Source organism: Diceros bicornis, chromosome 16 (genome assembly GCF_020826845.1).
Source record: "Diceros bicornis minor isolate mBicDic1 chromosome 16, mDicBic1.mat.cur, whole genome shotgun sequence".
NCBI classification, from domain to species: Eukaryota; Metazoa; Chordata; class Mammalia; order Perissodactyla; family Rhinocerotidae; genus Diceros; species Diceros bicornis.
In genome coordinates, this window is record NC_080755.1 from 28,919,241 (window position 1) to 28,947,216 (window position 27,976).

Below are 27,976 nucleotides of genomic sequence, written 5' to 3' on the forward strand. Positions count from 1 at the left end.
CTGTGAAAATGTCAGTGGCTTCTCTTCATCCATCAATACCATCCAGCTTTCTTAGCTACATTCCCTACGATTTGGCCCCATCCACCTATCCACCTTTTCAAGACCCTTTCCTATTATTTCCCTGCATAACCCTGCCCACTGTTCCTACATGCCCATGTGTTTGCATATTGCCTTAACTGGAATGTCCTTCCTCAACTTCTGCACTTCAATTCAGGAAGGATTTGTTGAGGAAGTGGTATGTGCCAGGCATTGTGAACCTTCACCCCTCCAATGCCTGTTCATTCATTCATTCTATAAATATTTATTGAGCACCAACATGCAGAGGGAGCCTTGCTCCTTTTAAATAACATTGCTTCTTTGAAGGCCTCCAGATGCCCCAACTGGAATAATCTCTTCCACTTTTCTTCATCCTCTGAAATCCTCATATCCTAAATGTGTCTCTCCTCTGGCTCTTGCCACTTTTGATACTGCGTTATAGCTAATTACTTCATGAGTTTGAAACCTTTACAAGATCTCTGTGTTATAGGGGACGGATTCTAGGTCCAATTTATCATTGTCTTTTCCAGAGCTCATAACCCTGCACCAACCTAGGAGCTGCAATGTTCCTAATAGATATATAAATGAATGAATACATTTGCTGAAAATGGATAATAATAACCTTATTTTGGTACTTCCTAATGACCCACATTGCTGAGCAGAGTAATTCAATTATTTGTTTCAAAGGGATTAAACCTGAATCTAGTACAATTTCTCTAAAAAATCACTGTTTCTTATAGGATTCCAAGATTTACATAAAAACCCCATAGGTGAATAGTATGTTGTTAAGGATTACACATCTAAAGTACTTGAAACTATATCACCTCTACTATCAGCTCTGTACTATGCATTTACTCATGCTTTTTGTATATTCTTATAATCATGGTAAGTCAGAAAAGAAGAAAAATAAAGTGACTTCTACTTGTTGATTGCTAAAAATAAAATTCTGCCTCATATTTAGCTTTCTGGTTTTACAGCTCTCTGCAAGGATTTACAGCTGGCATTTTTAGTGATTACTTCTGCATTTCCTAGGCACACTAATCATACTTCTGGCAGGTTCTGTGATTCACAGTGAATACTGGAGTTGAATCCTGATTGTCTCCACAGTAAACATTATAGTTGAGGCTTGATTCTCTCCAGTGTATTAATGGTCTGTTTGATTTAAAGGATGAGGAAAAACCACTTACCCTTAAGAAATTTTTAAATACCACCAAGGAATCTGCGCTGAAGTATCCGATAGTTTTGAACTGGAGACCCACGATACATGTTTTCAGATGCACTGGCCACTTCAGCCTGCTTGCACCTACCCATGCTCGCTAGTGCTGTTTGAGCTTTGTTTGAAACTGCGTAAATGGGTTTGAGGCCTTTCCTTGTCAGCTATCAGAAGGCCATTTCAGATAATCTGCTAAAGCCAACATTCAGAGTATTCTGAGAGGAAGTCTTGGGTAGGGTGGTGGCTCACCAAGGAACTATGGATTTAGTTACAGGCTTGGGTGGCCTCAGTCATTCACCTGGTCACCGCACTCAATTTTCTTTTCTGTGATTAGACAATGATCTTCCAGCTGGATTAGTAATATTCTCAAATAGCTGATATAGTAGCACTGTTGCTGATTGATAGGGAGGAGATTTTCACTTAAGAAACGACTCTTTAAAAATGTCCCTATGCCCTCATTTCTGTTTAGTTACTTCCCACTCCTTACCCTGGTTAATAATCCTACAGTGGTTACCAGTTATTGAATGACAGCTGTGTGCTAGGTACAATGCAGTCATTATCTAAATCAATCCTCAGGATTACTCTAGGTAAGCACTATTATTATCCTTGTATTAAAGATGACAAAATACCTTTACAGAAAATAAGCAACAGCTGTAATTCCAGCAGCCCTTGGTCACTATGCTGTACTCCTGCATCTTGCCAGTGTACTCAGAGCACAGTCAGTACCTTTAATACTGGCTGGCACAAAGTTTAGTTGCGAAAATTAATCTCTTGGGCACATTCTGAAAACAAGTCTCATACTCTGAACCCAAAATGCAGAAGACTTGGGAACGTGTCTTCCAATGAGGATAATTTTCCACTATGTATGTATTTAGAAAGTTGACAGTAAAACTGCAAAAGAATAAAAAAGATATAGCATTAATAATATTAAGGAATTCTTTTACATGTACTTTTTTTTCAGAACCTGGTAGCATGCTGGCAACATATGATATTCTATTATTGAGCCAGGCGAAAAAGAAAACCCCAATCTAGGAGGCAGGCAAGAAAACTACTGGTTCAAGAGGTGACCTTTCCACACTACACTCACCAACCCACGGTCTTCTCTGGATCAGTTATTGGAAATCATTGCCTCCCTCTCTTATGCAGTTGGTGGTACTTTGGAGTAACAGGAAGATGAACATCACCCTAGCGTAACTCAGATCAGCCCCCCTACCCCCAGGGTCTCCTCTCCCCTCCCCCACATAGCCATTTCCCTGCTTAAAGATGCTCAGAATCCTACTTGCTTACCTTTATCTGGTAAAGGCAACAGTGGTTAAAGGCATAGCCATGCAGGTAACTGTTTTTGAATATTATGTTCATCTTTATTAACTATTATTAAAGGAAAAGGAAAAGCTGTTAGATATATAAGCAGACTGTTGTACGCCTTGCCCATTCAACTGTCAATTTTCTTATGTGTTTTCACTTTTTATCATAGAAATTTTATAGGTATTAATTTCTAAAAGTATCCAAAGGGTCACTAGTCAGGTTAAATTATCTTCTCTTTTCTATAAGTACTTAGGTATACTATTAATAAGTAATAATAGATACATTTTTCTGGAAGCTAGATTGCCCAAGTATTTTTCTAGTCTTTCCAGGAGTCTTTCAATCTTTGCATGGAGTAGATAGACTCTTTGATAAAAAAGTCAATATTCATATATACAAAGAAAACATTATCATTTTACCTTATTCTCAAACCTATCAAGTTTCACATTCTATCCTTAAATGAGGAAACAAGGGAGGCTTTACACAAAAATACACATACACACATGCACATATGTTTATACACACAGACACCACACACACAGAGTTATATTTAAATTGTCAACCATTTCTCTTGCTGCAGATGAAAAAATCAAGTTATATAAATGGACATTAAGTTCTTGACAGTAATTTATGGTTTGAGGAATCCCATTGCAGGATGCCTTATATAATTATCAAATTTTAACACAGTTTATAAGTTCCTTTTGTAAAGTTACAGTTATAAGTTCCTTTTATTTCTTTAATTAGACATATCTCAGCCGTGATTTTATTTCCAGTTTTAGTGTTGCTAAACTCTAAGCACTAAGCACAGACTGTCAATTCTAGAAAAGCTGAAGGAAGCCGTTTATTAAAGCAATTCATCTTGGTTAAGCCAGTGAAGGCTATATAGTTTGAGTTTTATCTTCTCCACATCGTCCTGCTAGGAATCACGTTCGGGGAATAGAGGGGCTCTTCTTACCTTAAATGTCTGAGAATTATGTCATTTTTCTTCTGTTAATGGCGATGGGGTGCTAAAAGGAGTGATGAGCTGCCAATCACCATTAACCCCTTTCTTCCTGAACTTTCAGGTCAGGGAGCAATCTGAAGTTGCTTTTTACTCTCATGTTGAAGTCCTCCAACCCCTGTCAGGTTTCCCAAACCACGTTTTACAGATGTCACAGCCTTCAGTTGTGTGGCTTTTCTTTGTTTGGTATCTCTGAAGGAGTTTTGTTAACAACCCATAAAATCTTAGAATATATAGGATTCCTTATTTTTATTATATTTCTTGGTAATAAAATCTAGAATGAAGAGAAGATAAAATTCTAATTGCTAGATGTTGAAATGTTTTGTTTAATACTGTAATGCAGTTATCTAAAAATTTAGTGAAATTAATAGTCTATTTTACATAATCTTTCCATATTTACGTAGTCTTACTCAACATCTTTTTAATCCCAACCATTGGAATCAGATAATATAAGGTTGCTATTCTGCAAATGTTGTAAGCTTGTCCTAGCTTGCTTAAACTTTTCTTGCTTTTGTATATTTTCTAAATATAGATGCTTTTCTTGGTATTGCTCAGAAATGTTTGTCAAGAATTTAGATCTTTAAAAAAACTTGTCAAAAAGTGAAATGTGATATAAATCGATTTCCTTTCATTGTCCAAACTGAAAGGATTAAAAAACAATTACCCTGAAGGGTGGTAAAAGCGTTTATCTATATTTTATCCCTTATGAAAATGTTTATATTGTAACATTCAATGTAACATTCAGCTTTTTTTAATGAGAAAGCATGTATATGAAAAATCCTTAAGATACTAACATGTTAATTTTTCTTTAAAATATTTCCATAACTTTAAATGAATATGCTAAATTTTGCATATTCCACTTTCCATTTAGGGAAGGAAGAATACTAGAAAGAGATTTTAAGGGAGCGTGATGAGCCATTCTCCAATAGAAGTCTCTGCCAGAGGCTGTCTCAGTTTCTGAATTTGAAGGACAAAATTAGGTTATTTATTTGGGAAGGAGGGGAGACACTGCATGGCTCTAAATGGAGAAAGACTTGGGGAACTGCACCCTTTCTTCCAACTAGTTCGGGAGCCAGGAACACTATCATCTTTTCGTTGTTAGAATACACCATTGGACAATCGATTTATTCAGAATGGCCTAGTCACCATTAATGAAACCTCTGCTCAGCTGTATGTTTTCTAGCTATGCTTATAAAAATTAAAGTCAATAGTAAAAGTTAAAATGGATGAAAGCGAAATTTAAGGATAAGAGGTGGATGACGTTGGAGCCCCAAATTGGCATCTGTACGACTCCAGGACTCCAAAGTCCTCAAGGTAGATGACGGCTAGGAAGACGATGAAAGAAGCTGGGTGATGCTGCTGATTCAAGGACTGGAAGTAAAAGGACAGAGCAGCAAGGTGAAGGAGAAAGGCTGCTAAGAACTTCTCAAGACTAGCTTGAATTTAGGGGGAGAATTTAGCAGTGGTGACAAATTATACTCAAAACACAAAACACATATTCAGGCAAATCTAGAAATTATGATTTTTCATTGGTTGATTTAAATAGCCAAATTAGTGTCTAGATTTTGCTGTTATCAAAATCCTTACTAAGTCAAAATTTTAGCCCCAGGTATTATGATACAGTCTTGACCACCACAGTCGAATCATTCTTAAGAGCATCCAAATCTAAAACAGATCTAAAAAGTTCAGGAAGCTACACCAATTCATTTCTACAGAGCTCATTTTCTTCTTCTGTAGGAGTGGTAAGAGGGAAAACATTTCTCAGCATCTTTGGCAGTGCCCTTTCATTCTTAGTAAAGTGGCCAGAATTAAATGAACTATGACAAATGCCCTTTTACCCCTGGACCCGAAGTTGAGGCCAGTTGGTCATTCAGGGTAAGATGTCTTTCAGAGCTAGGCTTATGTTGTACCCATTCTTTGGCGTAGAGAACTAGGATCTCCAAATGAGCACCTTAAATGGAATTTTGAAGCCTGTATTTTTTAAATGCCCACTACCATGGCCCGCCTTCCTGTCCCTTTTGTGTGTGTGTGTGTGTGTGTGTGTGTGTGTGTGTGTTTTACTGGAAGGAGACGATATCAAACATCTTCTTCTAAAGCAGCACCGTCCAACTGAAATATAATGCAAGCCACATATGTAACTTTATATTTTCCAGTAGCCACACTAAAAAATAAAAAGAAACAGGTGAAGTTAATTTAAATATATTCTACTTAACCCAGTATATCAAAAATATTATCATTTGAACATGGAATCAACATAAAAAGTTTTCGGTGAGATATTGTTCATTCTGTTTTTGAAACCAGTGTGTATTTTACACTTACAGCACATCTCAATTTGGATTAGACACATTTCAACTGCTCAGTAGCCACGTATGGCCAGTGGCTATTGGATTGGACAGCTCAGGTCTAAAACATGACTCCCTCTTAGCACAACAATATCACATTGAAATGCCTAGCTTCTGATATTTCAGCTCTCAATCTGAATATGGTTCTCTTTACAGAAGATATTAATATGCATAAATATCTTGATATAGATTCTAATGCAGGCACACACACTAACGTATACACGAACTAACATCTGGACTTTAATGACCTACCCGGATTTCCTTCTAAATAAACCTGAAAAATAAAATATTTCCTCTCTCCAATGCTTTCAGAAGGAGCGTGTGTACCTATTATCCTGCACATTAATGAGTTACCATATTTAGTGTTGTCTGAGCTGCTGACTCATAGCCCACGAATGGCCCCGCTGCCCATGGTGATTGTTTGACAGAATGCCAGTAACGTTGCCTACAACTTCTGAAAAACTGACCTTGTAACAACATCCACATTCTTTTGGTTGGTTTTGCTGACATACTCTCAACTCAAAAACTGTTTTCAAAACAAAAGTATAATGAAGTATTGAGCTTCTAAAGGCAATTGTATTTCAGTTCATTAAATTATCTGACTGTGTCAAGGAGGGCAAAACAGCAAGGAAATGAGTATACAGGGGAACCATCCTTGAAAGTTGACATTTGAGCTACAGGCGTATAATACTTGGGGACAGTGTTCTCAGACAATGTGGGCATCCAAATGAAACAGGGCTGCCATGGAATCTGTTTTTTTAACCTTCTCAAGAAAGTTTATTAGCTCTACATTACCGACCTATTTGAAATTCTATTTAATTTTTTAAAATTGCAAAATTTATCCCATTCCTCACCCTAAAATACTTTCCTCAAGTTAAGCTTCTAAACAAAGGGATATGAGATGCTCTCCATTAATTAATAAGTGCTAAGCTGCTATTAAATACTTAAAACAGGGATCAAATTATCAAGTACCTACTAGATACCACTCTAGCTAGTGGATAAGATGATCCTTCACATTATACTCATGTATACATGTCTATACAGAGTCTAATCTGCACTAACAGTAAAATGATCATGTGATTCACATATCACATATAATAGTCAGAGACTGCTTCGCTGATTTTAGTGAGTTTTGCGCAGATGAAGTTTTCAAAAAAGAAACAGAATGAACGTGTTCAGCTAGTTGTTTTGGCACTTTCTAACCACTAGAGGGAGATCAAGGCTCCTCTCTCTCCTCTCTTCCCACTCTCATGCCCCCAATGAGTGGTGATAGAGCTGAGTCAAGTGCAAAGTTTATTGGTCCATGAGCTCCGGGAGGGAAAAGAAATTATATCTTTGGAGAAATCTAAAATTTGGCAGCCTGCAAACCTGACAACATGTTTGTTTGGCCTACCCAGTTTGAAGAACATGTATAGATTTGAAGATTTCATATAAAAATCTGGATTTCCACCCTGAATGCCAGAAAATAGGAAGATGAAGGTATCCTGGGTCCGTTTCTCTACATAGCACAGTCAGAGGCAGCTGCTCTCTTTAAACAAGGCACACACTCTTCATTTCAACTCCATCGTCACCACTTTCTATTTCTCTATTATTTTTCCAACACTGAGACCAAATATCACGTGCTACTTATAATCAAGCCTGCATCATTGTTTTCTTGTTGTTAAGAGCTGTTTTGTTTTGATTTTTTTAAACTCCGATCAATATCAAAAGTGGTAAAAAGAAAAATAGAACAACAAAACCTCTTATAATTTCAAGGAAAATAAGAGAAAGAATGTTTCTTTGAGGCAGCAAAAAATATTCATAGGGGTAAAATATGTAGGCACAGTGTGCCTGGGTCACCTTGACTTATGCCCAGCTATTTCCTCCATTTACATCAATTAGATGGCCCTTCGAGCTTAGAGTTTTCCAACCTTTAGAGTCTCTGCCAGATTCCTGTTTGTGAGAGTGCAATATACATGTATATTGCACACACACACCTCCCCCTTTATTGAAGCAAGTACCTTCTTTCCCCCCTTTTTATTGAGAGTCTACTTCCTTGAATTCAGTTTTCTCCACAAAGTGGTAAAATCTGGAGGACTGAGATTGGGCAAGTGTAAATGTTCCGGGAAAGACATTTCTCAAGTGTTTGTTCTAGGCCTTGGGCAAAGGGATCCCCGTGACTCCTTGTGTTCTAGCTTTCATAGGGTAACCCATTAGTAACACCTGCTTTCTGTACGTGATTGTGGCAGGCAGCAGATCAGGGTTTGGGGGATCCTGGGTCCTAGTCAAAATACAGTCTCTCCTTTATCACCACTTACTCTAACTACCAAGAAATATCTCTCACGACTGACCTCACAAGGATTTGCAAAATCAGCATACAAAGGGTAAAATATCAATCTTTGTACTCAACATAGTAGGGGAACAAAACATAACTTCATGTAGCTTATATTCACAGAGGAAATGTAGAGCTAAAATTGGATTGGTGTAGCATAAACAAATTCTAACAAACACAGCTAATATTCTGATTTACTCACATCATTGCTTCTTGATCTCAAAATAAGCAATAATATAAATATTAGTAATCACAGTTCACATCTGTTGAGTTTACTGTGTGTCAGACACTGTATTAAGTGATCTCCTTTAATCCTTAGAACAACTCTGTGAAGTGAGATCTTTCTTTATTCCTATTTTAGAGGTGTGGAAAATGGGGCTTGTAGTGCTTAGATCTCATCTCGTAGAGATGAGATCAGTAATAAAGTGAGATTTACTAGTGGATCTGTCCAATCTCAGAGCCTTCACTCAACCACTTTATCACCTTCCCTTCCTTTTAGGCCAATGGTTCTCCAAGTGAAGTCCCCAAGACATTTTCATGGGGTCCTTGCGGTCAAAACTATTTTAATAATAACTCTAACATATTATTTGTCATTTTGACTGTGTGGACATTTGCATTGATGACAAAAAAGTAATGGTGGTTAAATCAGAGCAGTGGCACCAAACTGTACTACATTCTCACTGTCACCCACTTGCAGTAGAAAGCAAAGCAAGCAAGCATCAACAGCAACAACAAAGATCTTATTAAATCTTGAAACTCTACTATACATCTTTTTACTATTCTGTGTGAGGAAAATGGGAAGTGTGCATAAAGAGCTCTTGAGGGGCTGGCCCGGTGGCTTAGCGGTTAAGTGCGTGCGCTCCGCTACTGGCGGCCCGGGTTCGGATCCCGGGCGCGCACCGAGGCACCGCTTCTCCGGCCATGCTGAGACCATGTCCCACATACAGCAACTAGAAGGACGTGCAACTATGACGTACAACTATCTACTGGGGCTTTGGGGGGAAGAAAAAAAGGAGGAGGATTGGCAATAGATGTTAGCTCAGAGCCGGTCTTCCTCAGCAAAAAGAGGAGGAGTAGCATGGATGTTAGCTCAGGGCTGATCTTCCTCACAAAAAAAAAAAAAAAAAAAAAGAACTCTTGAAATGTATTAAGGGATGATGGCTGTCTCCAAGTACAGTTGTTTGGTGTACAAACTGAACTAGCCACTTCTTTCATAGAAAAACACACTTACTTCAAAGAACAACTGGCAGATAAACTATGGTTGTTCAGACACGGTATTTGGCAAATGTTTCCTTGAAAATGAATGAAGTGAGCCTGTTGCTTAAGAGAAAACTAACAGTATTTTCTGACAATGATAAAATTCAAACTTTCAAGTAAAAATTAGAATTTTGGAAAGCTTGCATCTGCCGTTATAAGCTTAACGACTTCCCAACAGTCTTCCCTAAAAGACTTCTCTGGTGAGATTGATGGTAATATTAACAAATATGACTTTTTGTTCTTGAAAATGAGATGTTTCAACATTTGGAAGATCTGCATAACTCAGTGAACCAATACTTTCCAACTGACCAATTCATGACATTATAAAATCATACATAAGTTAAAAAATCTATACAGAGTATGAAACAGATAATGGATTTTAATGTAATGGACTATGCAAAGTTCATGGATATGGTTTCAGATTCCATATTGCCACTCACTTTTAAGAAACAACCACTTGTTGAGTTGCAGTGTCATATCAAAGAAAAATAACCACAATCATTTGAAACACTATAAAAATATCCTGCCTTTTCAAACTATGTCTGTGTAAGTTTGCAGTTTCTTCATATTCTTCATCCAAAACAACATATTGCAAAAGATTAAATGCAGAAGCAGATATGAAAATCCATCTATCTTCCTTCTATTTAGCCAGATATTAAAAGAGATTTCCAAAAATATAAAATCATGCCATACTTCTCACTACATTTTTTTGTTTTGGAAAATATTGCTATCTTATTAAAAATAGGTATTATTTATGTTACATTTAATGGGTTTATCATTTTTATGTAAATAAATTTATAAATAAATATTTTTTAAATTCCTAAGTCAGTTTCTAATAAGTTTAACACTGATAGATATAACACACATCAACAAAAGCTCTTTGGGGTCTTCAGAACAAAAAGTTTGAGAACTTTCTATGTGAGCCACCACCACAGCATGGCTACTGACAGATGAGTGGTGTGGTTCCACAGCCAGAAACCAAACCTGGTAAAATCAAACACATACTTTTATAGTATCATTTCTTTTTAACTCCAAAGAGGTTGGAGTGGCAACTTACTGATACCAAATTAAATGCTATATCTTTTATCTCCATTTTTAAAAAAGATATTCGTCTCCTCTGAGTCAGATGAAAATGATATCAGGCTTCAGTAGCCCTTAGGTGGCTACTAAGGCATATAGCATATTCAAGGCCATCAGTCAAGATAGAAATGCACCACTGAAGGGCAAGGCCTGAGTGTTCTTCCCAGAACTAGATCCTTCTTTCTCTTTATGATTTCCAGAAAAAGCATTTCTTTGTCTAAGAAAACACCCATCCATATTTTGCACATAAATATTTTTTTCTGGGGAAACAAGATATACATTGCAAGCAAAAAATATAATAATAATAAATTAAGCATCTGGTTTTCATGCCAAAGAGTTTGTCACTGAAATTGTGTCCAAGTAACTGCATGCATGTTGTTTTGAGAGTGAGCTTTATGGTTAGGTTTTATGCACATTAGAGAAGAGTAATGTTAACAAAAAAAATGTGGAATTCGATGTGCTTAGTACAAAAATTTAATTCAGGATATTTGTGGGAGGTATGGTACCCTGCTTGCAAACATTTACTCCCCTATCCACTCATCCCCTTTTTTTTCACCCTACCCTACGTCTATGCCAATATTCCTCCTTTTTTCTCCCCCACCAAAGCCCCAGTAGATAGTTGTGTATAGTTGTAAGTTCTTCTATGTGAGCAGCCACCACAACATGGCTACTGACTGACAAGTGGTGTGGTTCCATACCCCGGAACAGAACCCGGGCTGCCAAAGCAGAGCACGCTGAACTTTAACCACTAGGCCATCGGGGCTGGCTCAACATCCCCTTTTTTTAATGTTACTAATAATGTGACTGGTAAAGGTCCTAGAAAATCTTTTTTTTTTTTTTACTTTACTGTTTTTTGACCTTATTGAGTTTCATAACTTCTTTCCTTTCTTCTTTTCTATTTGTTTGGATCTTTACATCATGGTAAAACCAATACACACAGATATCAAATCATATTGTTTCATTAATCTCTTAGAAGTGTGCAGGACTTTAACAAATAAATGATGGTCACATATTACCAGGGAGATTTCAATACAATCTATGCTATACCTGCATGTGGCTAATTAAGAATGTCTTTTTAAAAATTAATTGGGTAAATCTTTGACACATTTTGATTTAACCCTCAAAGTTCAATTTAATTCTTTTTTTGACCAATTTGGCAGGTGTACTGAGATGCAAGAGGCAATAGGCTGAGCTTGGGTAAACATCTTTTTCCTGGTCAGCAAAAATATGTTAATCTTTCTGCCTTACTTGGAATTAATTTCAGCATGTTGAGTTTAAAGGTTTACTGAGGTCATCACTATGGGGTAGTTTTTGCCTGTTCTCTGTTTTAGTTGCATATTGTTCTACTTAATTCATAAAAGGAGATTTTCATCCAAGAAAACTTGAGATACTTCAGTTCAGTGATTGTTTGTGTAAGGGAATGGGATGCTCATTGGTTTTGCAATGGTATTTTTTTAAAGGATACAAGATTGGGGCCAGCCCGGTGGCACAGCAGTTAAGTTCACGGGCTCTGTTTCGGAGGCCCGGAGTTCACCGGTTTGGATCCCGGGCGCGCACCAACGCATCGCTTTTCAAGCCATTCTGTGGCAGCGTCCCATATAAAGTAGAGGAAGATGGGCACGGATGTTAGCCCAGGGCCAATTCCTTAGCAAAAAAGAGGAGGATTGACATCAGATGTTAGCTCAGGGCTGATCTTTCTCACAAAAAAAAAAAAAAAAAAAAAGGATACAAGATGAGATAATCACTCTCTTTAAAAGTGTATTTTGAGGGGCCAGCCCTGTGGCACGGTGATTGAGTTCATGCACTCTGCTTTGGCATCCCGGGGTTCACAGGTTCAGATTCTGGGCATGAACCTACACATCATTCATCAGGCCATGCTGTGGCAGCGTCCCACATGCAAAATAGAGGAAGGTGGTCCCAGAGGTTAACTCAGGGACAATCTCTCTCAGCAAAAAGAGGAAGATTGGCAACAGATGTTAGCTCAGGGCCAATCTTTCTCACAAAAAAAAAAAAAAAAGTGTGTTTTGAGAAAATGACTCCTATTTTTGATATTTTGGAATACATGGGTTTTGTACAATAGAAGTTTCTATAACAAAATAAGCACTACCATAAAATAAAATGATGATCTACTGTCTAACCCTGAAATGCGGCAGAAATGTGTTCTGTATGAATGTGAATGTATATGAAGTAAATGAATAAACGAAAGAAGCATTCAGTGACTATGGATGTCCCATGTATTCATATGTGTAATATCCTTTAATTAGCAAGTTTGATAAAATAATCTCATGGCTATAAAAAGAGAAAGTATTTAAATACTGAATATGTATGAATCACTAATGATAGGAGGATACAAAAAGTTAAAAAAAAATTGAAACATATGTAGTTTATTATCCCTCAATTTCATTAAAAATTATGTGTGTATATATGTGTGTGCATATACATATATGCGTATATATAATTGGAAGTAAATGTATAAAATCTTCATAAAGATTGCCTCTGAGTAGGGGAATGTGGATGAGATTAGTTTTCTTTATAATTTATTATATTTTCCACATTTCCTAAAAAAGAAAGTTACTTTGATTTAAAAAAAAATTCTATGTTTCCAGCCATCTCTTGATCCATTTTTTATTAAACTTGCCTATTCATAAATACTAGCATATAGCTAATTATTTTTACATTTCTTATTTTAAAAAAGAAAAAAAACTATGGACACTCAAGTGAGTTCTTAGCTATTGAGCTCGTCTGTGAGGAGCACTGCCCAGGTGCAGTGCAAGTCATTAAACATACAAGGGGGATGTCCCTTTAAAATGTAAATATCATCTGGGTAGGCAACTGCCTTAACCCTCCAGTAAAACGTAACAGAAAGAAACATGAAGGCAGTCCCTCTAACTGTGCAAGAAACAGCGCTGAGAAATTCTTTATAAACCACTTTTTTCCATCTCAGTACCCTTAAAACAGTTGACTGAATACTCATCTGAACTGAAGTTGACAGGCAAGTCACCATATTTTTTTCTTAAGAGTTCTTGAATGTCAGCAGGCCCTCGGCTTTATGGTGTAAAAAATTCTCCATTCACTGCTGAATGTATGTGTCTGTTCCTTCTGACAGCTATTTTGTCCAAATGTTGTTGTTCTCTCTGCTTTATCTTACTTTAACCTATATGATGAAGTCTGATTTCTTATCCCTGACTCTGGTGAAATATCAAAAGTGAAACTGAATGCTCTGCTACTATCTTATACTTGCTCAAATATCCTCTTGCGGTCTTGATCTGTGTTCTAGGGAGTATTAAAGGAGGTGACTGAGAAGGGTGGTGTGACAGTGACTCTACTTTCCCTATGGGTACCTAGATTTCTAGAATTGTGAAGTACCATGTTTCTGCAATCAATGAGCTATAATTTGATGGAAAGAAGTTAACAGATGCACAACTCCCTCTGAGATTCGATTAATTTCCAATATTGTTTGGCCAAAGACTTAAAAACTTCACAGAAATGAGATGGCTGTGCAGCATAGAAGCAGATGCAGCCAGTCCCAACAGTGCTTCCCTTGGCGCTGGTGGGAGGGGTCCATGGTGGGGGGGGGGGGGTCCACCAAACTGCATGATTTTGCCCTTCTGTGATGGGGCCTCACTGGATCTGAACAGCTAAATGGTCCCAGTGCCACAGCCTCTTTATCCTAGGAGCTTGAAGTAACAATCTATGTCCTTAATAGGAAATATGTACAGACGTCCAAGACCTTTCTGGTTCTCAGGCTGAACTTTGTGTCAACAAGAATAAATCCTTGGAACAGAGAGGGTGCTCAAGTGTCCCTGAGTACTAATTCTGTCTCCAGCTCTAAAGCATCCAGAAAAGCCCATTTCCCAGCAGTCCTCTCCCTGACTCTGACCTGATATCTTTGTGTCTGGGATGATTCTGAGTTTAGACCAAGAGCCACAATCCCAAATCCACTTTACTGCAGCATCCTAAGCCACTTAGATGTTTTAGGCCAACTAGTAATAATCTGGTGAAATGATCTGAATTAGCTCATGCCACAGCTCTGTGTAGGAACCAAGCGAGAAAACACTGAGATTTATGTTTGCTGATTGTTCCACCGTCAATCATTTGCTCAAACAAACATTTAGTGAGGATTATTATTCGTCATTAAAGATGACGTGCTAAAGAGGGTGAAGAAATAAACAGGACAGTCCCTGCCCTGAAGTTGAGTATATACAGAGAGAAGAAAATTGATGGCAATTTTACATGTATGTATAAATTGTATACTACAATGAAGGAACTCAAGGGTGGTGTGGAAACACCGAGGTCTGGGTATGAAGGAGGTCCAAGAGTAGAGCTGGGAGGTACAAGAAAGAGTTCAATATAGTGTATGGATTTAGAGGAAGCTTCAGAAGGGGAATTAGACTTACTTCGTGCAACTTCAGAGGTCTGGATGCGACCAGTCATTACATTATAGAATAGTGTCAGGACTGAGAGAGACTTGAACTATCTAGATCAGGGTTTCTCAGCCTTGGCACTACTGTCATTTTGGACTGGGTAATTATTTTTTGTGGAGTGCAGTCCTGTACATTATAGGATGCCCAGCAGCATCCCTGGCCTCTACTTTCTAGATGCCAGCTGCACCTACCCTCCCTCAACAACCAAAAATGTCTCCAGACGTTGTCAAATGTCCCAGGGGAGGTGGGGGCAAAATCACCCATTATTGAGAACCATTGGTCTAGACCAATACCCTCGTTTGACTAATGAGAAAACTGAAACCCAGTTAAGAGTAAATGATTTGTGCAGCTAGTTAGTGGTGGAGACAAAAAATAAAACCAAGGCTTCTGATCCTAATTCAGTCTCCTTTCTATAGCAGCAGAAGATGCCGTAGGGACCTTTCAGACCTAAGTTTTTTTCCTCTCCCAGCCTCTTCTTTGTTGTTGAGAACCTGACTGATGCTGTGTTTGCAGAAGAGGGCTAGCCAGAATCCTGAGCTCAGCCTCAGCACTGGCGTGAAACCCTCGCATGCCTTTTGTGAACATGGCAGCAAGGAGTCACTCATAAAAAGCAGTATTGATTTAAGTTGTTGAGAAATTATTTAGACAAGTAGTTATTGTTTCTCAAGTGACTTTGATCATTCTTAGCCAAAATCCCTTTATAGCTGCTACAGCTTATGCCAACCAACAGTGTCAAACACCAGAAAAGGCCAACATTCATATGTTTATGAATGCAGTGCAACTCTCCATCTTCGCATTTCTCTGGAGCACCTTTTGCAAATCTGTGGTCAGCATCATCCAAAACTGGTTCTTATAACACTGAACCTGCCTCTTTGACTACAATGATCTGAAGGTGGTCTCCATCCTAACCTTTGAAATCGAGTAAGCTAGACTCATGGCTGCCTGGTCTGTTGGTTAAGATTCGGTGCTCTCACTGCCTCAGCTTGGGGTTCGTCTCCCAGTCAGGGAACCATACCACCCATTTGTAGGTTGTCATACTCTGGTGGCTGCATGTTGCTGTGATGCTGAAAGCTATGCCACCAGTATTTCAAATACCAGCAGAGTCACCCATGGTGGACAGATTTCAGTGGAGCTTCTAGACTAAGACAGACTAGGAAGAAGGACCTGGCCACCCACTTCTGAAAAAATTGGCCATGAAAATCCTATGAATAACAGTGGAGCATTGTCTGATATAATGCCAGAAGGTGAGAGGATGGTGCAAAAAAAACCAGACTTGATAGCACTAATGACAAGGACTCATGGCACTGTAGTCTCCCAAGCATAACTAAAAGAGAAAAAAAGACTACAGAAGAAGCACTGGAGAGCATTGTCTTCAATCTTCCTTGTATCATTTAGGCTATCCTATTCCTACATAACAATGAAAGAGGATAGAATGTCTACTTGGGTTCTTCATTTTTTCAGTGTGAAGAAAAGGCCTCTGAATTTTTCCCATTGTGGTGAAATTATTTTCAGTGTGATACAAACTCCTAGGAGTAAGAAAGAAGAAATTGGATCAAATATTTTTAAGAAAAGAGAACCAAAATATATATTCATTCATTCATGCAGTAAATATGACTACAGGCCTACTATTTGTCAGGCATTGTTGTAGGCATCAGGATATAATAGTGAATAATGTTCCTGCCTTCATGGAGCTTACATTCTAGTGTGAAGTGCCAAACAGTGAATAAATAATACATCAGATAGTGGAAGTGCTGTGCGGGAGAGTATATCAGGGTGAGCAATAGAGAGTGAGGGAGGAGTGCTGTTTTAGGTGGAAAGATCAATAGGGGCATAAAGATGAATGACAATGTGAATATTAACTCCACTCCAGTCTAGTATTTGGTTGGCCCCACAGAATCTCAGTTGAGAGTGACCACTTACGCCATCCTTGTGTAATGAAGGCAGGTGCTTGACCAAATCCCACCACCACAAATGATCATCAGGCCTTTATTTAAATTGATACCATTAGTGTTCAGATTACTGTCTTTTTTTTTTTTTGCTAAGGAAGATTCTCCCTGAGCTAATATATGTTGCCAGTCTTCCTCTACTTGGTATGTGGGTCGCCGCCACAGCATGACTAACAAGTGGTATAGGTCCATGCCTGGGATCCGAACCCATGAACCCAGGCTGCCAAAGCAGAGCACGCCAACCTTAACCACTAGACCATGGGGCCAGCCCCCAGGTACCTATCTTTTTTAGGTGGTCCATTCTATTTTTCTGTGCTCTAAGTTGAGGCTGTTATCTTATTAAGCAAAAATCTGCCTCCTGCAACTCCCATACAACTCATATGCCTAAAATATGGCACCTCAACTTAACAAAATACTTCTTTCTCTCGTGGTACTCCACGGTAAGGTATTGACTCCTAACTCCAATCCAGACACCGACTAAAAGCTCTTCAGGAAGCTAGATAAAGGAGGCAGTATTTTCATTTTATCCCATGACACTAAATTTTAATTTCTAGTCACATATTAGTCAACCTAGAATTTAAGTTAGCTGACAGAACATAAATAAGAAGTTAAAGAGCGAAACATTTCCCACCTTTGTTTCCACCCAATGTTCACATGAGAATTTTGTTTTGCAAGTGTCCAGTGGGCTGCAGCAAGAGGAGACAGTAGGAATGATGCCTTTAATTCAGCGGCAGTTGGGGAGGCTGCCATCCTCAAGCTCAAGAGTAGAAAGAATGATGGATATTCAGTTCCGCATACTCCAGAGTATTCACGGGGCACAGAAGCTAAGAGGGATGGGGATGGAGCTGCCTCCAATTAGAAAACGGCTTCTGACCACCCCCTGCGAGATACAGGCTGAAACAGGGGCCACTCCTTGGTGGAAGAGGAATCGTCCCAGTTGCAACTTTTATTGGAACCATAGATCTCAGTTAAGGTGTGCAACCTGAGCCACCCCGTGGGGTCCTTTAACACAGCGTCTCCATCTGAGCATTGTCTCCTCTCCCTCCTAGTCTTTTGCAACCTGGGATGACCCAGGGGCCTGGGCAAAAAATAGAAATGTAGGGCCAGTCCAGTGTCGTAGGGGTTAAGTTCGCAGGCTCCACTTTGGTGGCCCGGGATTCGTGGGTTTGGATCCTGGGCGCTGACCTGCACACCGCTCATCAAGCCATGCTACGGCGGTGTCCCACATACAAAGTAGAGGAAGGTCGGCACAGATGTTAGCTCAGGGACAGTCTTCCTCAAGCAAAAAGGGAAAGATTGGCAACGGATGTTAGCGCAGGGCTAATCTTCCTCACCAAATAGAAAAAAAAAAGTGCAAAGCAACCTTCCCAAAAATGCTGGATAGAGGAGCAACAACTAGCAGCAAGATCCTCAGAGATCCCCAGGCTAATACCAAGGAATTTCTTGAGTGAATTTATATTGCCAGATAGAGTTGGATGTAAGTTTATCTATGTTTGTAAACTTTATTTTATATATATATATATAATATATATACAGTCTTAAATAAAAGTATATAAGATTGTGTAAGATTTCCATTTATTTCCTGATGCTATGGCTTAGAAAACTGCATTCATGGTGAGGGGGATAATATTTTAATATATAACTTATTCCCAGATGCATAGGTCTAATTTACCTGAGCCCCTGTAAAAAATAATCTTAGCATGTACTTTAAGAAAACAAAAAAAATCTGAAAATACTACTGTTGTAACAATATATTTAATTCAAAGAATGCCAAATACGTGTATGTACCTGGAATCTAAGTACAGGGAAATACTGTTGGGTTTTAACCTGACAGAACAAGGGTTAACCATGTAGTGGAAATTTCTTTATCTCCTGTTAAATAAACCTCATGCAATAATGAATATATCTGAGAACTTGGATTAGAGGCAGAGGGAGTTAGTGTACAGAATTTTCTCTATAAACCTAAAATCATAGGATGCCTGAAGTCATAAAAGCTGAATAATTATTGTAATCGTGGGAGATGACCTGGGTTAAAGACAATGGTTGGGAGAGGAAAGTGTGGGGTGGAGCTGGAGACAGAGGGCACCGACCACCCGTCCAGAGTGCAGAGCTAGGCTCCTCTGCCCCTCCTTGTCCACCCCCTTTGCCATCAGATGCCTTCTTCCCTTTATTTTCTGTGAGCCCCTCATCCCCACGCTTTTCCTTCATCTTAAGATGGGATTTCCTGAGCCTCAAATTTCTGCTGTTTCAAGCCGTCTAGCACCTGGGATAGTAGCATCCAGCCTGTGTGCTGGTAATTGAGGAAAAGGGGCAAGTGAAGGAGGAAGGAAGAATGTTGGGGAAGACTAGCTGACTGACGGAGGTGGTGAATGGAGTTCTGGGTCATCACCGGGCGGAGGGACAGGGAACCTTCGGCATTGGGAGGTTCAATCTAGAGCCTCTCTCTTTCAGTTCTTATCTGTGAGTTTTCTCAGAAGGCAGAGGCTTATAAAATTGTTCAGCTTTGTTAAGAAAGATTAACAGACAATTTTCCAAACTACTATTTATGTTGGTACTACACAACGTAATAAATCACGTGGATCCTTAAATACTGTCAGGTGGCCTTTGCTGGAGTCTGCTGTTGCAGGACGTCTACTTATGATTGCTCAAACTTACACCATCAGAGGAAATTCTGGTCTAGGACTCTGACCTCAACAGTAATTTCCTTGGCTTTAGTAAAAATTATGGCAACACAATATTCCAGAAAATTACCTACTTGGAAAACACAGAAGATTCCGTGTTTTCCCATTTCTGGGTTTTGAATCAACTAAAAATAAAGAGCTCTGCCAGGAGCCCAGGGTTCAAGGCCACTCTCTGTTACTAACCAGCTGCTTAATCTCGGACAGTCACTTCACCCCCCTGGGCCTCACTGTCACCATCTGTAAAACAATTTCTGGCACAAATGTCTATTATTCTAAATATTTCTTAGAGTAAATGAAAACCAAGGTTCTGAGTTGAGTATTACAATTCATTAATAGTGTATGAGGGTATTTGTAAAATACCATATGTTCTAGATCTGCCCGTCCTGGCGTCCTGTTTCTGTAATAAACATGAAAGTGTGAGCCACTCAGCTAAATAAAAGTATATTTTCTCATTGCAGATAAATAAGATTTGCTAGTCCTTGAATGAAGTGCTTGGGAAGTCTTTAAATGCCACAGTCAACCGCCATTTCAAAGAAAAGAAAATAGATGGTTTTGGAAAGTTCATGCTGTTTCTTCATTGAATTTTAGGTGAGTGTGTCTGAGACAAAGAATTTAAGATGGACATTGAACTATTTCCCCTTAAAATGCCTTTCCTCTTTACATGAAAAGAGAATGGGGTTAAATATTATCAACATTGTGTACTTTTAGTGAGGTGCCAAACAGTGAAAGACTTAGTTTCTGTGCCTTTTGTTTATTTATTTATTTATTTTTATCATCAGAAACCATCTGAACTATGAGGTGTGAGATCTAGAAATGGCCCTGACATCTCTTCCTGGCTTCTATTAAGCAAATGCTGTAATACTTCATTCTATTCTAAAAGTCATCTAATTTTTTAAACATATTAAAGTATTTAATATCAGAGTAATACGCCAAAAATGAGACAAAACCATGTTTTAATGGCATAAACTAGAGAAATATTTGATGGTGGTAATGGCAGTTTAATCATTAACAAGTCTGTGTGTGAGATAAGGATAACATTTCAGAGGCTGCCCATTGGGAGATTTTATATTGCTTAAATTAAAGTAGGGCATGGTTTAGGTTAGGTGTGGTTTTTAAACTGCTGTATACGATTAAGCACACACACGTGCTCACACACATTAAGTTCTGTTTTGCCTGGCCACAAAATGGATAGATAAATATTTTTTACATCATCGTACTTCATTACCCTTCCATCCTACAAAAGACATGAACCTATAAATTGATGCTTTAGAATTAGTCTGCAATATGCCATTGTCCTTTCTGAGAATGGAGAGGAATGGAGAAATTGAGTGGGTGGTCTTGAGGAAATAGGGTGGCTTTCCCCATCCTCCTGAGTCCAGTTTTCAAAGCGTGGTTTTATTATCCACTTTGAAAAATGGTAATTTCTGGAACATCAGAATATACCTCTGTTCACAATTCTGAATGAAACAATACAACAACAGAACATTGACCACTGTCTAAATCAAATTCAAAAGGCAGCGATGCTTCTATTGTACTTCTAATTGACTCCAAAGTGAAGGTGGATAATTCTCATAATCTTAAGAGTGTGTAAATTTGGTTTACTGAAATCATGTGTGGAACTAAAATGGCGATTTCATTTATCTACAAGATGTTTGTTGAGTTCAGTTCCCAGGAGCTAAACTTAGTGCCCTTTAAAAATATCAGTAAATCAATTTGCCTAGTGTAGCAGTTACTCTGGAGGAGAAAATGAAAACGGAAAAATTACTTAACTCTCTGTTTTCCGATTGGGCCGGTCTGTGCCTGTTTTTACCTTCGAGTCCGTTCCTTGCCCTGCTGCTAGTGTGCTGGTTCCATGGGGGTTGACCACTATGGGCTGGGTTTTCCAGCCTCAGTTGCCTCCAGCTTCCCCCGGTGACCTTGAACTCTGAGCTGCAGTAATAGCACCTCTCCCCCTTGTCCCTTGAGACTTGTGGGTGTTAGTGCCTTTGATTTCCTGCTGGGGCTAATCTCCCTATTGATTCACTATCCCCAGTTTAGCTCCCAATTCTTCCATTATCTGTGTAACCATTTCCCTGGATTAAATTCCATCTGCTTTAAATATTTAGCTTGTTTTCTCTTTTGTTGGTTAGATCTTAACTGACCAATCAGTACTTCATTAATTTCTCCCAAAATTATTGGAGGAAAAGTGAACAGGGATTACTTGCTTCTCCCAAGGAAAATAAGTGATTCTCAGAAAATAAATTTAAAGTTAAATACAAAGTTTGGATTTTTACACAGAAAAAACTTTACCTTAATATATTTAAAGCCATATTCTAAGCTATACAACGTTGTAGTGTTAATTTATTGCTGTTAACAAAATCATTGTCAAAATTCTCATCTTGCATGTTAAATTAATGGGAAGATTTTTTAATTCTCAGCTGCATAGTAAATATGATTTTTACTTTTTTAATATTCACTTTTCACAAACTTCTGTGTGTACAGTATAAGAACTTCTTCTTAGGGCATCAGTTTCATTCCCGCATTCACATTTAAATCTAGAGTTTCAGATCTATTTTATTATGGATCTGACCTCTCAGTAATGGTTGTGTGCTACTTGAAGATGCCTTATGATCTGAACACATTACATTTCCTTTAATGTATATACTGAATATATTGGAAGGCAAAGTGATCAGGATGCCAGTGTCTGTCTTTTTGGACAGGTAAACTATTTACCACTGTCCCAACAATCTCACCCACTCTTTGTTGGTATTAAAGTAGCTTTTAATTTAATGATTTTGGCACTAGCTTGGTTATTTTAAATGCAAGTGCTTTGCTATTTTCACTTCCTTCTCATGTATTTTTGTAGACATTTTCCTTTTCAGTCTTTTCTCAGAGGTGGTCGTGACTGCTCATCTGTCCATTTTAACGTATTGTGGGCACACTCAAAAGGACATGGTGTTCCTCCTACCAACAATTTTCATCTGTTCAACCAATGTTAATGTTAAACCTGCAGTGACTAATTGAGAATCCTTTCAGACAATGTGAAAATGCCATCATGAGCAGAAATCCTTGGACTCCTTCATAACCTAAAATTCAGAGACATAGGGATGTGCTTTATGGCGTGGGTTAAGATGCAGTGAATAACTGATGTTCTCAAAACACATCTTCCTTAGTTTGTCACAGCACTGAAAATTCTAATCATTAGCATTTCTCTGCAGCTTATGGAAATGAAGCTTTATAAAGTCATATTAAAAAAAAAACTCTTGGGAAGAGAAACACTTCCATTAATAATACATACTACATCACATGTTAAGTCTAATGATTAGGAAAGAAGAGACTCCTGAGGCAGTGGTGCACACACTCAGCTTCTGAGGGTTTGGTACACACAAGTAGGAGGAGACTAATGAAATAATCTCATTAACTTCACAATGTTGCCTGGTGGGTCAAGGGGAACTGTCATAAAAGATAACTCAGGCCAAACAGACCCTAATGTCATATTGGAGGAGACGGTAGGAGGAGTGGAGGTATCAGTCCTTACACTAACGAGCAACGTTGTGAATGGAGATTTTAAATCACTGGTGCCCAAATAGTTCAGAAAAGTGCTTTAGCCAAGACGTCATCAGTAGTACTTCTGTTGAACCACAGAGTATGATGTTGGAAAAATCGACAGTGTTTAAAGGCAGAAATCATCTGTTATCCATCTTTGTATCCCTGGAAATTGGCACAGTGTTTGGCACACCGTAGATAATTTCTAAATAAATGACTGGTGGATGAGGACGAAGGCACAGAGCAGTGCTGGTGAATGCTTACTGAGTTCCTGCTTTATACCAAACACTGTTCTGTACACATATATACTTCATTTCATGCTTAAACAGCTCTGTGACATAGATAATATTATTATCTCCCTTTTTAAAAATGAGTTAACTATGGGGGCCAGCCCAGTGGCATAGTGGTTAAGTTCATGTGCTCTGCTTTGGCAGCCGGGGGTTCGTAGGTTCGGATCCCGGGAGCAGACCTACACCACTCATCAAGCCATGCTGTGGTGGCATCCCACATACAACAGACAAAATAGAGAAAGATTGCCACAGATGTTAGCTCAGGGACAATCTTCCTTACCAAAAAAAAAAGATGAGGAAACTCGGGCCCAGAAAGGTTAAATAACGTACCTGAGGTTAAGTAATTTGGTGGGGAAATTCAAATCCTGACAGTCTGGCTTCAGAGCCATCTGAACACTTAATCATTATGCTCCATCGTCTCTCATGTATTATAGTCATCAAGTAACTTTAAAACACAGAAGCAACCCTGTTTATTATTTAAAAACTTATGTCATTCCAGAATACATCTGTATGGAGACATCTTGCCCAAATCTTGAACAGCCTCACTTTGAACACAAATTCCCTTTTTTCAATGTTCCTACCCTCCTTTCCTTTTAAAACATGGCTGCCTAAATCAACTTCCTAATTTGTTCAGATCTCATCATTTCCATTCTTTAATAGTTCATTCTTAAATTAATATTTTAAAAATCCTATTGCTCCTTTCATGCCTTTGCTTAATTTAAGAACATATACTTTTGAGCAGCAAGTCACTTAACCTCTCTGAGCCTCAGATTCCCCACCTAAAAAGATATGTCTAGTGGCCAGCCTGGTGGCATAGTGGTTAGGTTCACACAGTTCACTTCTGCGGCACGGGGTTTGCCGTTTCAGATCCCAGGCAGGGACCTACACACCGTTCATCAAGCCATGCTGTGGCAGCATCCCACATACAAAATAGAGGAAGATTTCCAGAGATGTTAACTCAGGGACAGTCTTCCTCAAGCAAAAAGAGGAAGATTGGCAACAGATGTTAGCTCAGGGACAATCTTCCTCACCAAAAAAAAAAAAAAACAAACCAAAGATATGTCTGGTTTGTCATGAGAACTAGAAAATAATATCCATAAAACAACCAAGTACAGTTCCTGGTACACAGTAGGCACCCCAAAACAATAGCCATCATGATCTAATTACCCTCATGCACTTCAATCTCAAAGCCAGTGTTGGCTGCCCCATCAACTGCAGAACAAAATCTGTGTCCTGTATTCCTTAGCATGCCATAGTACGGGCACAACAGACCTCTTGAGCCTACCTTTGCTCCTCATCGGCTGACCTTTGCTAACGTAGGAATGATCTCCTTCTCTAAGCCATGTTCTTTGTGCCTTTACTTTAGCTCATGCTGGTTCTTCTGCCTACACTCTCCTCACATCCACACCCCCTCACCCAATCTCCTAGTCATCTTTCAAGCTCCATCGCAGCTATTATTGTTACGGCTTCAGTGAAGTCATTGATGAACTCCTCCTGGCTCAACAGTTACCAATCCAGCCTCTGAATTCACATAGCCTTTTGGGCCATTTCTAGGAGATCAGCTCCTGTTGTAGACAACAGAAAAGAATGCAATCTCATTCAGTCACTCACAGCCTCATGTTGTGATTTCTCATGTTATCTGTCCATCTTTTTTTTTGTCTTTGAATCTCCTGTACCAAGCTCAGAGTAGTCTCATTTTTTGGTTTTGAATGAAGTTGGAGGGTCATATTTTGAGACATGCTTGAGTGCTTCCAGTGGAAGATTGTAACACTTCATCCAGCCATTATAAGCAAAAGGAGAGCTTCATTAAGGGAAAGAGAACATTATATGGAGAGGCTCTGTGCCACTGTACCAAGCACTAAAGCAGATGCTCCACAAACATTATCTTATTTAATTTTCATAATAATCTCTCAAATTAGCTATTATTTCCCTCCTTATTTAGATAAGAAAACTGGGGTTTCAAGGGTTTAGGTAAGTTGCCAATGTCACGTTTCTGGTAAGTGGCAGAACGAGAATGTTAAGTCATATCTTTCCACTGCAGCAAATTGCCACTGTAAAAGAGCTTTCCAACTTAATCCTATAACAAGAATACGTATGTAAGATAATGCTAGAATTCTCCATTTAAAATATTTCCTGAGGAGTAAGCTATTTATAAGTCTACAGATTCTTTTCTCATGGCAAATAAGTTGATGCTAAAATTAGCACTATTTCTGTTCAACAAGAGTTTAAAAGATATAGTACCTTGTGGTTCTGAGACCTCATGTGTTTATGCAAAAAATTCATTTATTCATGTGAGCATAAGCCTGGAAATGATGTCTAAAGCTGTAGACTGATAGCATTTTAGGGCTGAATGTTATATAGATTCACCACTAGAGCTGGTGGCTTTTTAAGGCAAAAATTTCTGTCTCTCTGCCTTTTTTCTCCTTAAGAATATTTGTGAAATAAATATTTATAACTAATTTGAAAGGGTTTGTTTGGGATGCAAAATGAAATTTTCTCTAGACATAATGACACTATTAGCACTTCTTAAGAGAGTACATTAACATGTTCTGAATTTTTTTTTAAATCATACTATTCAAATACTATGTATAAGACTAATAATTGATATGAATAAAACAAAATTTTCAAAAAACAATCTGACTTCATGTTAATTGCAAAAATCAGTATCCATACAGAAGGATTCCTTCTTTTTGTGAAAAATCCTAGTAATGCGTAGGCCACATTTATACCTACATTGAGCATTCATTCATTTGTTCTTTAAATATATATTACACATCTCTTATGTTCCCTGGCTCTGTGCTAGGCACCTGGGAACCTGAGATAAATAAGGTATAATTATTCCAAGTAATATCCTAGTTAGATTTGCCACGGATTATGTCTTAGAATCATAGAATTTAAGCATCAGAAGGGATATTTCAGATTCTCTAACCTAGACCCCGTCTTAGTCTGTTCTGGCTGCTGAAACAAAATACCAGAGACTGAGTAGCTGATAAAGGATGGAAATTTATTTCTTACAGTTTTGCAGGCTGGAAAGTACAAGATCAAGGCGCCAGCATGGTCACATTCTGGTGAAGGCCCATTTTCTGGTTCATAGCTGACACTTTCTCTCTGTGTCCTTACATGCAGAAGGGGTAGGGAGCTCTGTCAGGTCTCTTTTATAAAAGCACTAATCCCATTCATGAGGGCTCTACTCTCAGGACCTAATCACGTCTACAAAGGCTGAAATCCTAATATCATCACATTGGGCATTAGGATTTCAACAGATGAATTTTGGGGGGACAAACATTCAGACCATACCAACCCCCTAATTTTACATTTGAGGAAGTTGAGGCTCAGAGAGGTTAAGACTATCCCCGAAATTAGCAGCAAAGCCACAGCTAGAACCTATCTGAGTCTTCCACCACCTACCTCCTCTCCACCGTACAAGAAACTTGCCAATATTTCCATATTCTTAATCTCATTTTCTCCCAAGAGAAATTTCCATGGTTAGGGAGAGGAGATTAAGAAAACAAGGTTGATTTTCATTTTATTTATAATACCAATTTATTTGTAATACCAATAAAATAAATTTTATTTATAAAATTTATAATAAATATTTAAAATTCATAATTTTGGTTTTATTTATACTAGTAGATTCACTATTCATCAAGTACTGAGAATTAACTAAATATCAGGAGCTTTGCTAGGTGCTGGACATATGGCCAAGCAAAACCAGGTATGTCTTCCTGGCCCATATCCTGCTTACTGTCTTGCATGCGTGTGTGTAAAACCCCAGCATAAAAGCCCTAAACTGCCCTTTAATGGGAGTACCAAAATGATCCAGGTGATAACAGGCATAATGCGATGCTAAAAGTGACAACTAAAGTGATTGTAGCATATTAACTTCTTTAAAAAATGTACAATAGTGCAATCCATATGTACCTTATATATTAAAACAAAAATATACATGCAAAAGTCTTTGGTCTACTACTGTTATTTGGATAACTTGTTAACATTCCAGATGTAGAAAAGAATTTTTCAAAAATATGAGTAGCATATGTACATTGCTGCGTCTATCTTTGAGTAATATAAATATGTAGTACCTTAGAAAAAATAAGAATTCTATTCACCTTCCCAGGTTGTGTCCCTGCCTGTTGAATTATCTTTTGTTGATTTCCCCTTTATTTCCCCAGAAGAGTTTGCAGAATGCGATTTACCTTTACATAAGTATGATTTTAAAAATTGTGACCATCACAAGAATGAATGAAGCAATGTTTTCCTATCAAAAGCTAAGGGTTATGATGCGTTTACAAAGTTAATAATAATGTGCTTTAATGTTAGTGCATTCATATGAGTGACAGTTTATTGTTTTAGCTTGTATTTTAACCATCAATTGATTTTTGTAACTTTCAAAACCTGACTTTTAAATCTGTGCAGAGTTTATTTTAGCAAAATCTTAAACTGTGAGTCTGAGAGGTTCACATCATCAAAGCAGATGAATAATGTAGCTCTCTATTCTGTCAGTTCCTCACAATTCTCTAACAGTGGGCTAGACATTTTTCTGTGTTTATGTGTGTGTGTATAATATGC

The 27,976-nt window shown here is 38.3% G+C and overlaps 1 protein-coding gene across 9 annotated transcripts in view; it reads left to right on the forward strand.

Moving 5' to 3' along the window:
* The window catches only part of DTNA (dystrobrevin alpha), a 352,070-nt gene that overhangs the window by 143,950 nt on the left and 180,144 nt on the right, over nucleotides 1–27,976 (forward strand). For 8 of the 9 annotated variants that reach the window (XM_058556978.1, XM_058556975.1, XM_058556971.1 and 5 more), the window contains exon 2: nucleotides 20,051–20,180. The exons of the other annotated variant lie outside the window; for it this stretch is intronic. The gene's annotated coding sequence lies outside the window, so the exon portion shown is untranslated. The remainder of the gene's footprint in view (nucleotides 1–20,050; nucleotides 20,181–27,976) is intronic. 9 annotated transcript variants of the gene reach the window in all.